The following is a 12,951-nucleotide window of genomic DNA, read 5'->3' as shown; positions in this document are numbered from 1 at the left end:
ACAAACACGCATTTGAGCAGACTTCGGAGGATGGTGGGAGACAGGAGGGCCTGGCGTGACTTTGTCAAGGGGATCGCAAAGAGTTGGACTTGATTGTGCGACTGAACAACAACAACAGCAACAACCTGCTGAAGAGAAGAGCTGAGGCTCTTACAGATGACCCCTGCACCACAAAGCCTGGCATTCGAGAAGCTGAAGGTGCCCTCATGACTTAAAGACCCCATGACCCCATTAGGCTTGCCAGGTCTGACTCAAGAAATATCTGGGGACTTTGGGGGTGGAGCCAGGAGCAAGGCTGTGACAAGCACTATTGAACTCTGAAGGGAGTTCTGGCCATCACATTTAAAGAGACCACACACCTTTTAAATGCCTTCCCTCCGTTGGAAATAATGAAGGATAGGGCACCTTCTTCTAGGGCTCATAGAATTGGACACCCTGGTGTAATCTTTTTGAAACTTTGGGGGATGTTTTGAGGAGAGGGACTGGATGTTATGCTGAAAATTTGGTGCATCTACCTCAGAAAACAGGGGCCCCCCAGAGCCCCAGATACCCACAGAAAAAGCCCAGCAGAACTCATTTGCATATTAGGCCACACCCCCTGACATCACCTTTGTTTCACACAGGGCTTTTTATAGAAAAAGCCCAGCAGGCGCTAATTTGCATATTACGCCACACCCCCTGACACCAAGCCAGCTGGAACTGCGTTCCTGCTTTAAAAAGAAAGGTCCTGCAGAGATCAATTCTCCATTATACTCCATGGGAATCAGTCTCCATAGGGAATAATGGAGTGCCCAGCAGAGTGGTAAAGCTGCAGTACTGCACTCTGAACTCTCTGCTCACGACCTGAGTTCGATCCTGGTGGAAGCTGGGTTCAGGAAGCCGGCTCCAGGTTGACTCAGCCTTCCATCCTTCCCAGGTCGGTAAAAATGAGTCCCCAGCTTGCTGGGGGGAAGCGTAAATGACTGAGGAAGGCAATGGCAAACCACCCCGTGAAAAGTCGGCCGTGAAAATGTTGTGAAAGCAACATCACCCCAAAGTCGGAAACGACTGGTGATTGCACAGGGGACCTTTCCTTTCCAGCGGACATTTCCCGCCCCCCTCCCGCTTTCTGATGACTCTGAAGTGGGGGGAGGGCCTCCAAAACGGGGGATCCCCTGCCCCCAACTGGGGATTGGCAACCCTAAAATGCATTCAACAGTCTCCCACCTTTAGACCTTCGCCTCCACAGCTCTCGCGCTTTTCTTCAGTCTTTCAGCCTGTCCTCTTCATCTGCAGGCTGGCAGTACTGGAGACACTGGGATAATTATTAGATCAGCAGTAGTGAGGTATATGTAATTTAAAATTCTAAATATTCAGTGCTAGCCATGAACCTCCCGAGGGCTTAGTTTAAAGGGGAATGTCCAGTGCGACGCACTTTTCGTGAAAAGTAAAACCCGTCAAGTTACTACTGGGGCACTTCCAGAACACCAGTATTCTGCTGAGCTGGTTGTACATACAAAGGTCAGCTGTGCCAGTCAATCCCTAGGACAGCTGCAAAATTAAAATTGTGTCCATATTGAATTTAAAGCTGAAACAGTCAAGTGGGCAAGGCTCCAGAGGCCTAGAAGAAGATGATTATGATATTGGATTTATATCCTGCCATATACTCTAAATCTCAAAGCGGTCACAATCTCCTTTATCCTCCCTGCCCCCCCCAACAACAGACACCATGTGAGGTGGGTGGGACTGAGAGAGCTGCAAGAGCTCTGGCTGCAAGAGACAACTCTGCAAGAGCTCTGGCTGATCCAAGACTATTCCAGGAGGTGCAAGTGGAGGAGTGGGGAATCAAACCCGGTTTTCCCAGATAAGAGAGCTCTGGCTGACCCAAGGCCATTCAAGCAGCTGCAAGTGGAGTAGTGGGGAATCAAACCTGGTTCTCCCAGATAAGAGTCTACGCACTTAACCACCACACCAAACTGGAAATGCCTGACAATCCTTGGGCTGCCGATTCCCAGGTGGATGAATGGAGAAAACCCAAAGGTTCCAAGATTACCAGCCTCACAAAGAAGGAAACATGTAAACAAAGAATAGAAATTATTATATTGGTACTTTTTAACACTCTCATAGAAAAAATATTTCAAGTATCACCCTGATGTACAAAACACCTACTGTATATAAAGTACAGAAGAAGGATATAAATAAATTATTTAAAGACGCGGTCCTGCAGTATTTCCACAAAGTCCTTCGGCTCCAAAGGAAGCCTCAGTCCAAAAGTTCCTGAGGAAACCACGTGACAGTTGAAATTCCAATATGTCCAATATATCTTGTGCACAGCAGTGACTGTGACTTAATTGTGTACAAAAATATTGGAATCTTGCCATGCTCTGATGCACTGTCGAAAGCTTCCAGTGAAATGACGAAATATAAAAGTACTACCTCGTTGCTGTGTTTCAAGACTGCCATGCGCAAGATATATTGGACGTATTGGGCATTCCATTATTCCCTATGGAGACCAATTTCCATAGGGTATAATGGAGAATTGATCTGTGGGTATCTGGGGCTTGGGGGTGCTGTTTTTGGAGGTAGAGGCACCAAATTTTCAACATCGCATCCGATGCCTCTCCTCAAAACACACACCCCAAGTTTCAAAAAGATTGGACCAGGGGATCTAATTCTATGAGCCCCCAAAGAAGGTGCCCCTATCCTTCATTATTCCCAACGGAGGAAAGGCATTTAAAAGGTGTGTGGTCCCTTTAAATGTGATGGCCAGAAGTCCCTTTTGAGTTCAATTGTGTTTGCCACACCTTTTGCTCCTGGCTCCACCCCCCAAAGTCTCCTGGCTCCACCCCAAAGTCTCCTGGCTCCACCCCCAAAGTCCCCAGATATTTCTTGAATTGGATCTGGCAACCCTAGACAGTGCCCAGCCCTGATGCTAGCCTGATTGCCAACTCTATGTACAGCCCCAAACAGCTTAGATCCCTTATATCTTTTCTCTGTATCTGACATTCTGTAAAATACATGAATGGTGTCCACTTCTTACTACTGGAAATGTGAAGAAGTCCATGAACATAAGAAGATCAGACCATCTAGTCCAGCCTCCTGTCTCACACAGGAGTTCCTCTGGAAGGCCAACAACAGGGCAGAGAGGCCCAGGCCTTCCCCTGAGAATAACTTCAGAAGAGCCCTGCTGGATCAAACCAGCGAGGGTCCATCTAGTCCAGCCTTCTGTCTCACACAGTGTCCAACCAGTTCTTCCGGAGGGCCAAGAACAGGGCAGAGAGGCCAAGGCCTTCATAAGAACCTCAAAAGAACCCTGCTGGGTCAGACCAGGGAGGGTCCATCTAGTCCAGCCTCCTGTCTCACACAGTGTCCAACCAGTTCTTCCGGAGGGTCAAGAACAGGGCAGAGAGGCCAAGGCCTTCATAAGAACCTCAAAAGAGCCCTGCTGGGTCAGACTAGGGAGGGTCCATCTAGTCCAGCCTCCTGTCTCACACAGTGGCCAACCAGTTCTTCCGGAGGGCCAAGAACAGGGCAGAGAGGCCAAGGCCTTCATAAGAACCTCAGAAGAGCCCTGCTGGGTCAGACCAGGGAGGGTCCATCTAGTCCAGCCATCTGTCTCACACAGAGGCCAACCAGTTCCTCTGGAGGGCCAACAACAGGGCAGAGAGGCTGTGGCCTTTCCCTGAGAAGAACATCAGAATAGCCCTGCTGAATCAGATCAGTGGTCCATCTAGTCCAGCCTCCTGTCTCACACAGTGGTCAACCAGTTCCTCTGGAAGGCCAGCAACAGGGCAGAGAGGCTGAGGCCTTCCCCTGATGTGGCCTCCCAGCTCTGGGATCCAGAGGTTGACTATCTCTGAATGTGGAGGTTCCCCTCAGTCACTATGGCTAGTAGCCACTGATAAATCTATCCAGCATGAATCTGTTTAATCCCTAGGGCTGCCAACCCCCCTGGTCCGGGCGGGGAATCTCCTGCCCGGGAGGTTCTCAACCCGCCGGTCCACATTGTGCCAGTGGGGGGAACCACCCCCTGCGATGGTGTCACCCGGAAGTGACATCATCAAAATGGCGGTGCCTGTGCGGGACCGCTCTAGGCGTTTCCAGGAAAACTCTATGGTTTTCCCAGATGCTCTAGCCATTTGGGAAGTTAAAACTCTATGGTACTTTTGCACCATAGAGTTTTAACCTCCCAAATGGCTAGAGCGTCCGAGAAAACCATAGAGTTTTCCCGGAAACGCCTAGAGTGGCCCTGCATGGGCGCCACCATTTTGATAATATCATTTCTGGGTGATGTCATTCGTCTTGCGCGTGTGTGAATGTCCCCCGCTGGGGGATGAAGAGGACTTGGCAACCCTATTAATCCTCCTTTTAAGCTGTTTATTGCTGTGACTGTAACTACATTCTCTAGCACTGAATTCCGTGTTTTAATCTGAGCAGCTGGTGAAATCCTGGTCGAGTTGTATTGGCTCAAAATCAAGGTTTTCGTGGATTTGTAGATACAGACCATGAGGCCAAACATAGCTCAGTACGAGGCCAAGTCTTTCTGTTCTTCTTTCTGTTCCTCCACTCCTCCCCTCCACACCTTGTCCTGCCTTTTTTCCCCCTGGAGTATTTAGCTGCTTGAGATACTATCTCACAGAAGACTCTCTTCCCCTCCTGTACATTCTGTCCTCCATTCTCACCTCTTCCCTATATACAGCCAAACTCTCTGGAGCCAGGTTCTTTCCATATCCACTCCAAGGAGCCAGCAAAAAAGAAGATGTTTAATTTTCTGAGCATCTGGGTTGTGAATGTTTGGCTGATGTCATCGCATTTTCTGCCAGCTGATTGGCCAGCCCCCAAGCTTTCCATCTGTCTGAGGCACATTCTATATTTATAGTATATCACGCTCTCCTGCAGGCTCTTTCCCTGGACCTACTTTTTCTCTGACCCATGAAAAAGGGGCAGGAGCACTGTGGGCATGAGTGTGCTGCAAATGGGTATTGATTTTATACTGTCTTCAGTGTGCTCGCTTCCCCAGAAATCATCCTGCAGATTGTAGTTCAGTAAGATGCTAAGAATTCTATTTGATATCCCTAGCCACTGCAAAGAACTAGAATTCACAGAAGTTCCTTCGAAGGGAGAACTAATAGTCACCTTCCAAAGCAGGGGTCCCCAACTTTTTGGAGTCTGCAGGCTCCTTTCGAATTCTGACACAGCATGGTGGGTGCAGCCACAAAATGGCTGCCACAGGAGGCAGAACCGGCTACAAAATGGTTGCTTTCCTTCAGTCACAAAAGATCCTCGTGCTGTGGTGGCAGCTGCTGCCAAAGCAGTGGCCGATCAGACATCTCGCTGGGCAAAAGCCCCACCCACTTGCTAAAAACATTTGGAGGGCACCAGGGAAGGTGCTGTTAGTTGCAGCCATGGCCCACATGGTCTCTACGCTGGAGACCCCTGTTTTAAAGCGTGTACTAAAAATAAACCCTTCAAAGAGTTGAAAGTGTTTGTGTTGTATTAAGTATTGTGGAGTACTGTGTTCAGTTTTGGGCACCACATTTTAAGAAGGATATAGATAGGCTTCCCAACCCTCCCGCCCTGGCGGGGGACCCCAGGATTTCCAGCCTCTTCCCCCGCTCCCCAAAACAACGGAAGCGGGGGGAAACGGCGCCAAGGAGCGAGCGACGCCGCTGCGCGGCTGCCGCCTCTTCTCCGTAGCAGCTCCTCCGAGATGGGTTCAGCCTGAGCCCATCTCGGAGGAGCAGCTACGGAGAAGAGGCGGCAGCGCAGTGGCGTCGCCCACTCCGCTCCCCCTCTGAGGTAAAATCAGAGAAGGGGAGGCTGGAGGCAGGCCAGGAGCGTGGCGAGCCGCGAATCTGGGTCCTTCTAGGACCCCGAGCAGCAACGCTGGATGAGCGAGAGCAGGCCGGACTTGCACCCTGCCCCTCCACTCCCTGCAGGGGCGAAGGCGGCCTGCTTGGGCAAGGGGTGTGTGCTTCGCTTCTCCACCCGGCCCCTCTGCTGGGCCTATGGCTGCGCGGGCGGCAAGGGGCGTGCTGGGCTGGCCTCGGAGGAGAGGAGGCGGCATGGCTGCGGCGGAGGCTCCGCGGGTGCTGGTCTACGGTGGTAGGGCGTGCTGGGCTCCCACTGCGTGCAGGCCTTCCGAGCCAAGGACTGGGTAAGGCCGGGGGGCGATGCAGAAGGCTGGCGGAAAGCAGGAGGGGAGCTGCGCTGGTAGCCGGAGGGAGAGGCCCTCCTCGCCTTCCCTGCTGGCCGGTAGGGTTGCCAATCCCCAGGTGGGGGCAGGGGATCCCCCGGTTTGGAGGCCCTCCCCTCCTTCAGGGTCGTCAGAAAGGAGGGGGAGGGGAGGGAAATGTCTGCTGGGAACTCCTTTATTCCCTAGGAAGATTTATTCCCATAGAAAATCATGGATAATTGATCCGCGGGTAACTGGGGCTCTGGGGGGACTGTTTTTGGGGGTAGAGGCACCAAATTTTCAATATAGCATCTAGTGCCTCTCCCAAAAATACCCCCCAAGTTTCAAAAAGATTGGAGCAGGGAGTCCAATTCCATGAGCCTCAAAAGAAGGTGCCCCTATCCTTCATTATTTCCTATGGAAGGAAGGAATTGAAAAGGTGTGCTGTCCCTTTAAATGTGATGGCCAGAACTCCCTTTGGAGTTCAATTATGTTTGTCACAGCCTTGATCTTGGCTCCACCCCTAATGTCCCCTGGCTCCACCCCCAAAGTCTCCTGGCTCCACCCCCAAAGTCCCAGATATTTCTTGAATTGGACTTGGCAACCCTAGATATAGACAAGCTGGAATGAGCCCAGAGGAGGGCGACAAATATGGTGAGGGGTCTGGAGACCAAGTCCTATGAGGAAAGGTTGAAGGAGCTGGGGATGTTTAGCCTGGAGAGGAGGTGACTGAGAAGTGATACGATCACCATCTTCAAGTACTTGAAGTGCTGTCATAGAGAGGATGGGGTGGAATTGTTTTCTGTGGCCCCAGAAGGTAGGACCAGACCCAATGGGTTGAAATTAAATCAGAAGAGTTTCCAGCTCAACATCAGGAAGAACTTCCTGACTGTTAGAGCGGTTCCTCAGTGGAACAGGTTTACTCGGGAGGTGGAGGGCTCTCCTTCCTTGGAGGTTTTTAAACAGAGGCTAGATGGCCATCTGACAGCAATGAGGATCCTATGAATTTAAGGGGTGGTATTTGTGAGTTTCCTGCATTGTGCAGGGGGTTGGACTAGATGACCCTGAAGGTCCCTTCCAACTCTATGATTCTATGGTCCCAATATGTTGCCACCAAGATATTAAGATGAGTTTAAAAACAACAACAACAAAACAGTAAAGTGTTTAAGATTAATTTGTGACAGACAGCTAGTGTGGTAGCTGAACTGGACATTTGTAAGGTGAATATAGCTTTTTCTTCATCTCATAATTACTTTCATAAAGGGAAATGGCAATCATTGGGTTAGCTGAGCCCCATACTTAAATTCAAATATCCAATTTCTCTTAAACAGCTTCCAGCCCAAGTTAATACTAAAATCCCCAGCTTTCTTCCTTCTGAAGTCTGCTTTCTGGCATAGAGTTGCCAGGTCCATTGGACCAGTGGGTGGAGGATGGGGGTAAACTTACCGGGAACAGGAAGGAAATAAGCTGGAAATAAGCTGTTGTGTCTTGCATTTCAGTCCTGAAGTTACAACACAGCGAATGCTACAGAGGTGACCAGTGGAAGTCCACTGGTCCCCGGACGTAGCTCGCAAATACGCTCCGCCAATCAAGATTTGTGGCGGGAAGTTTAACTGGCCAGGATTGGACCTGGCCAGACTGAGGGTTGTTCCGGGGTATGTATATAATTGGGACCCGGCCCGCGTTTCCCTCTCTTGTGATGTACTCGCTAATAAAGCATGTTGCCTTCAACACGTCTCGTCACTCAGTACATTACAGTGGCGACGAGGATGGGATGCTAGCCAGGTAACTCCCCAAGCAGGACTTCGCTGACCTGGCTGGAGATGAGGAAGGCACGCAGTCTAGGGAGACTGAAGCGCCCGCCACCGCCATGGCTAACCCGAGTGGGACGACGGGCCACCTTGCTGAGTTTGACCCCGCCAACCCCGATAGGTGGGAGACCTACACGGAGCGGGTCGACAGCTACCTATGAGCGAACATGATTACAGATGACAGCCATAAAAGAGACGAGTGTCTGCGAGGAGGCCACATTCGAGATCGCAAAGGGTCTCTCGGCCCCCGCATAGATCATGGAGAAAATGTACAAAGAGATAGTCAGACTCCTAACCGGGCACTTCTTGCCCCAGCCATCCATCATCGCCTGCCGATTCCTCTTCCACAAGAGGGATCAAGGGGTGGGAGAGACGGCCGCCGTCTACCTGGCCGCCCTCCGCCAACTTGCGGGGAACTGCAGCTTCGACAAGCTGGATGAAGCCCTGAGGGATCGCTTCATCTGAGGCCTCCGAGACAAAAGACTGCAGCAAAAGCTCTTTGCAAAGGAGGAGCTCAGCCTCCAACCCGCCTTCAACGAAGCCACCGCGTTCGAGAGAGCAACCAAAGCTTTCCACAACCCGCGAGCAGAAGCCATCCACCAGGAGGAGATGGTGCCGGGCAACCCAGAGGAGGAGGAGGAGGCACACCAGTTCCATTGCCAACCAGGAATGGGGCCGAGAGCACCCACTCGGCCACGAGCGACCGAGAGACCAACCAGCTCCAAGTGCGCCAGCTGTGGGGATCCACACGAGCGACGGGACTGCCCCTATCTCAACGTGGACTGCAGGAACTGTGGAAGAGTGGGCCACATAGCGTGGGCTTTCTGGGCCAAGGCCACCCGCAGGCGCCAGTCCACCAACCATGACTCAACCGATGCCTACTTGACCGCATCGACTAGCCTGCAGGTAATGAACTTGCCCCTCACCACCCCCGATAAGGTCAGGGTGTCGGTCCTAATCAAGGGCGCTCCATGCCTAATGGAGCTGGACTTGGGCTCCTCCATCTCCATAATTTCGGAGGAGTCTCTAAGAAAACTTTGCCCACATGGCCAGCCCCGGCTGCCACCGGCTGATTTCATACTGCGGGACTTCAAAAAAAAACCCGTACAGATTTTGGGTTGGGCCACTGTAAGGGTAGAGTTTAAGAACTTTAAGGGCACGCTGGACATACTCATGGTTAAACGCCAGCTCACCACATTACTAGGGCTGGCCTGGTTTCGACCGCTGGGTATTCAAATAGTGGGGGTGCAACGGATGCGAACGCAAAATTTCAAGCATGTGTGCCAGGAATTCCTGGAAGTGTTTGATGGGTCCCTGGGGTGCTATAAGGGGCCTCCCATCACCTTACCCTCGATCCCTACGTGAGACCAATAAGGCTGAAGGCCAGGCAAGTTCCGTTCGCTCTTAAACAAAAAATAGAAGTGGAGCTGGACCGCCTCCCGGTCCAGGGAGTGCTAGAACCGGTATCCTACGCTGCATGGGAAACACCCATAGTTACTCCAGTGAAGATGAATGGGGAAGTGCGCATATGCGCTGACTATAAGTTCACAATAAATAAGGCACTCCAGGACAATCCATACCCCGTTCTGGTGGTCAGTCACGTACTGGCAGCCCTAGCGGGCTCTAAGGTTTTTGGGAAATTGGACCTGGCCCAGGCGTACCAGCAACTCCCGGTGGACGCCGAGACAGCAGAGACTCAACCATTGTGACTCACAGGGGAGCTTTTCGGGTGCGGCAGTTGCAATTTGGGGTTAGTGTGGCTCTGGGGATCTTTCAGAGCATAATGGACTCTCTTCTTAAAGGGATTGCCAGAGTGCAACCGTTTTTTGATGACGTTTTGATCGCCACCCCAGACACTGAGGAGTTCAGCAGCCGTCTACGAGAGGTACTCCGCCGCTTCCAGACGGCAGGACTTAAAGTGAAGCGGGAGGAGTGTTCCCTCAGGGTGTCGAGGGTAGAGTTCTTGAGGTTTGCTATACACACCGCGGGAATCCATCCGATGACTGACAAGACCAGGGCAATAGTCCACGCCCCGGCCCCCATGTGCAAGGCAGAGTTACAAAGTTTCTTGGGCTTATTAAATTTTTATCATTCATTTTTGCCCCACAAAGAGGCCATCGCAGAACCCCTTTATAGGCTCCTCGATAAAAACGCCCCATGGGTCTGGGAAAAGAAGCAGACTGCTGCTTTTCAGGCAATCAAGGACCTCCTAGTGTGCTCCACCATTTTGCTCCACCATTTTGACGAATCCCTACCAGTGATTCTGGCTTGTGATGCTTCCCCGTACGGGGTTGGCGCCGTTCTGGGGCACCAACTCCCGGATGGGAAGGAGGTTCCCATGGCCTATTATTCGAGGACCCTGACCCCCGCGGAGCGCAACTATGCCCAGATAGGCAAGGAGGCCTTGGCAATAGTGGCGGGGGTGCATAAATTCAATGACGAGGTCTTGTCAACAGTACTGTGCAACTGGCAGCATTTCACACATTCGTGTCTTTGGAAAGCCCAATCAGAGCTGTATTTCTCCCTCTGCACACACTGCCCAAACTCATCACCCTGTTCACAACTGGCAAGCGGATCGTGATCTGAGCTGGTGCGTTTTTGAACATCTGCAGTTCTATGTGGAAAGGTGATGTTTACGAATAACATCTGGTAAAGTTGGGAGGTAAAAAGGGATCATTTTATTTCTAGGCATTTTTAAAATTATTATTATTATCTGTTTATTTATATTCCACCTGTTCCCCATAGGGCACAAAGTTTAAGGGTACAAAGTTTCAGGACTCTGGGCAGGTGTACTGCGAAGGTGAGGAAGGCTGTGGGCAAAAAGGGAAGGCAGCAGGCAAGTGGGAAGGCCTCTGCCAGTCACTGGGGGTGCCCAGTTCGGTGCCCCCCAGGGCCAGCGCCCAGGCCTAGGCAAACGCGCAATTTGCCTAGTGGAGTGGCTCACCCTTCCCCTGTTTGAATCTCCACTGTGCTATGGAAGCCTGCTGGGCAACCGTGGACAAGTCGCACACTCTCAAACCGATCTTAATTGTGTTTGACTATGCCTTTTATAAAGTTTATATCTCTGCAGCCTAATAGGTGCACGCATGGCCCAGCCTGACATGGCTTGGCCTGACAAAGTCTCATTTATGTCAGATCCGTCCCTCATAAACCCCTGATTTAAAGAGCATGTTTCCTGGAGAGTCGATTTCTGATCTTGGGTCGTAATAAACTGACTGAATTTGAGATATTCAGGTGGTGTCATATTACTGGCAGAAAACGGGAGACTTGAAAGGAACTATTCTGTGGGACTGAATATTGTAACTGGTTTTTACTGTTATGCTGTTTTATTGTTACGTTGATTTTATTATTCATGTTGTGCTCCGCTCTGAGCCCCTGTGGGGAACGGCGGAATAGAAATAAACAGATCAATAATCATCATCATCTCCCTCTCAGGGGTTTTGTGAGGATAAAGTAGGGGAGAAATGTCAGAAGCTACTTTGCATTCCCATTGGGGAGAAAAGTGGGGTACAAATATATGGAAATAAACGCATAAAGATGCCATTGTCCACCTTCCAATTCCCCCCCTGTGCTTTGCTGAGGCATTTCTGAATGCTGGTTTTGGAAACATCACAGTCAAAATACCTTCACGCGTGCATGGATAAGATGGGGATTTTTTTTTTAAATTTTAAAGTTTTATTAAGAAGAAATAATACAAATAAAAGAAAAGACAAAGAAATAAAATAAAAATAGACAGAGAATACATAAACAATCATCTCTCACAAACCACAAACAAGATAGATACAAACAATCAACTGCAAACTAACATCTAACAACTGACATCTACCCAACCATACACACTGGGAGATGGAGAGAGTTAAGCATCAAAGAAGGCAAAGGGGGAAAAACCAAGATGGGGATTTTTGAATGTTCTGCCAGCTCTGTGTCTATCCTCAATTAAAAGCACTCTCCAGGGTGACTGGAAAAGGTAATTTTATTTGATAGACAGAACAGACTCTGGTCATAAAAGTGTCAAACTACCATACCTCGGCAGAGCCCTGAGTTATGTACTGGAGAGCCAGTTTGGTGTAGTGGTTAAGTGTGTGGACTCGTATCTGGGAGAACCGGGTTTGATTCCCCACTCCTCCACTTGCAGCTGCTGGAATGGCCTTGGGTCAGCCATAGCTCTGGCAGAGGTTGTCCTTGAAAGGGCAGCTGCTGTGAGAGCCCTCTCCAGGCCCACCCACCTCACAGGGTGTCTGTTGTGGGGGAGGAAGGGAAAGGAGATTGTAGGCCGCTCTGAGACTCTGTCCTTGAAAGGGGAGCTGCTGTGAGAGCCCTCTCAGCCCCACCCACCTCACAGGGTGTCTGTTGTGGGGGAGGAAGGGAAAGGAGATTGTGAGCCGCTCTGAGACTCTTCGGAGTGGAGGGCGGGATATAAATCCAATATCATCTTCTTCTTCTTCTACTTTATAACTCAGTTTGTAGTGGTTAAGTGCGTGGGATCTTATCAGGGAGAATCGGGTTTGATTCCCTATTGCTGCACATGCAGCTTCTGGAATGGCCTTGGGTCAGCCATAGCTCTCACAGGAGTTGTCCTTAAAAGGGCAGCTGCTGTAAGAGCTCTCTCAGCCCCACCTACCTCACAGGGTGTCTATTGAGGGTGGGGGGGAAGGTAGAAGGAGATTGTGATCACTCTGAGACTCTGAGATTCAGAGTATCTCTCTCGGCTTGACTTCGCGAACGAAGATTTAAGAAGGGTGCAGTAGTCCACGTCTGCTGCAGGCTCGCTGGTGGCTGACATATGCCCTTCGGCCTGCGCAGAGGAATTTTTAGGTGAAGCACAGTGTGCGCGGTACTGGCTCCACCCTTTCACCTTGGGGTCATCTGCCATGGCCCAGTAAGCCGGGACGCCGGCAGCGAGTCCTCCAGGTGGTAGGTGTTACATTAACGAGCTCTATCTGCCCGGGTTTGATGTTAGAGTTTTCCTTCTCTTGGCTGGCGAGG

Source organism: Heteronotia binoei, chromosome 4 (genome assembly GCF_032191835.1).
Source record: "Heteronotia binoei isolate CCM8104 ecotype False Entrance Well chromosome 4, APGP_CSIRO_Hbin_v1, whole genome shotgun sequence".
In the NCBI taxonomy this organism is placed as follows: domain Eukaryota; kingdom Metazoa; phylum Chordata; class Lepidosauria; order Squamata; family Gekkonidae; genus Heteronotia; species Heteronotia binoei.
This window is presented reverse-complemented; position numbering follows the sequence as displayed.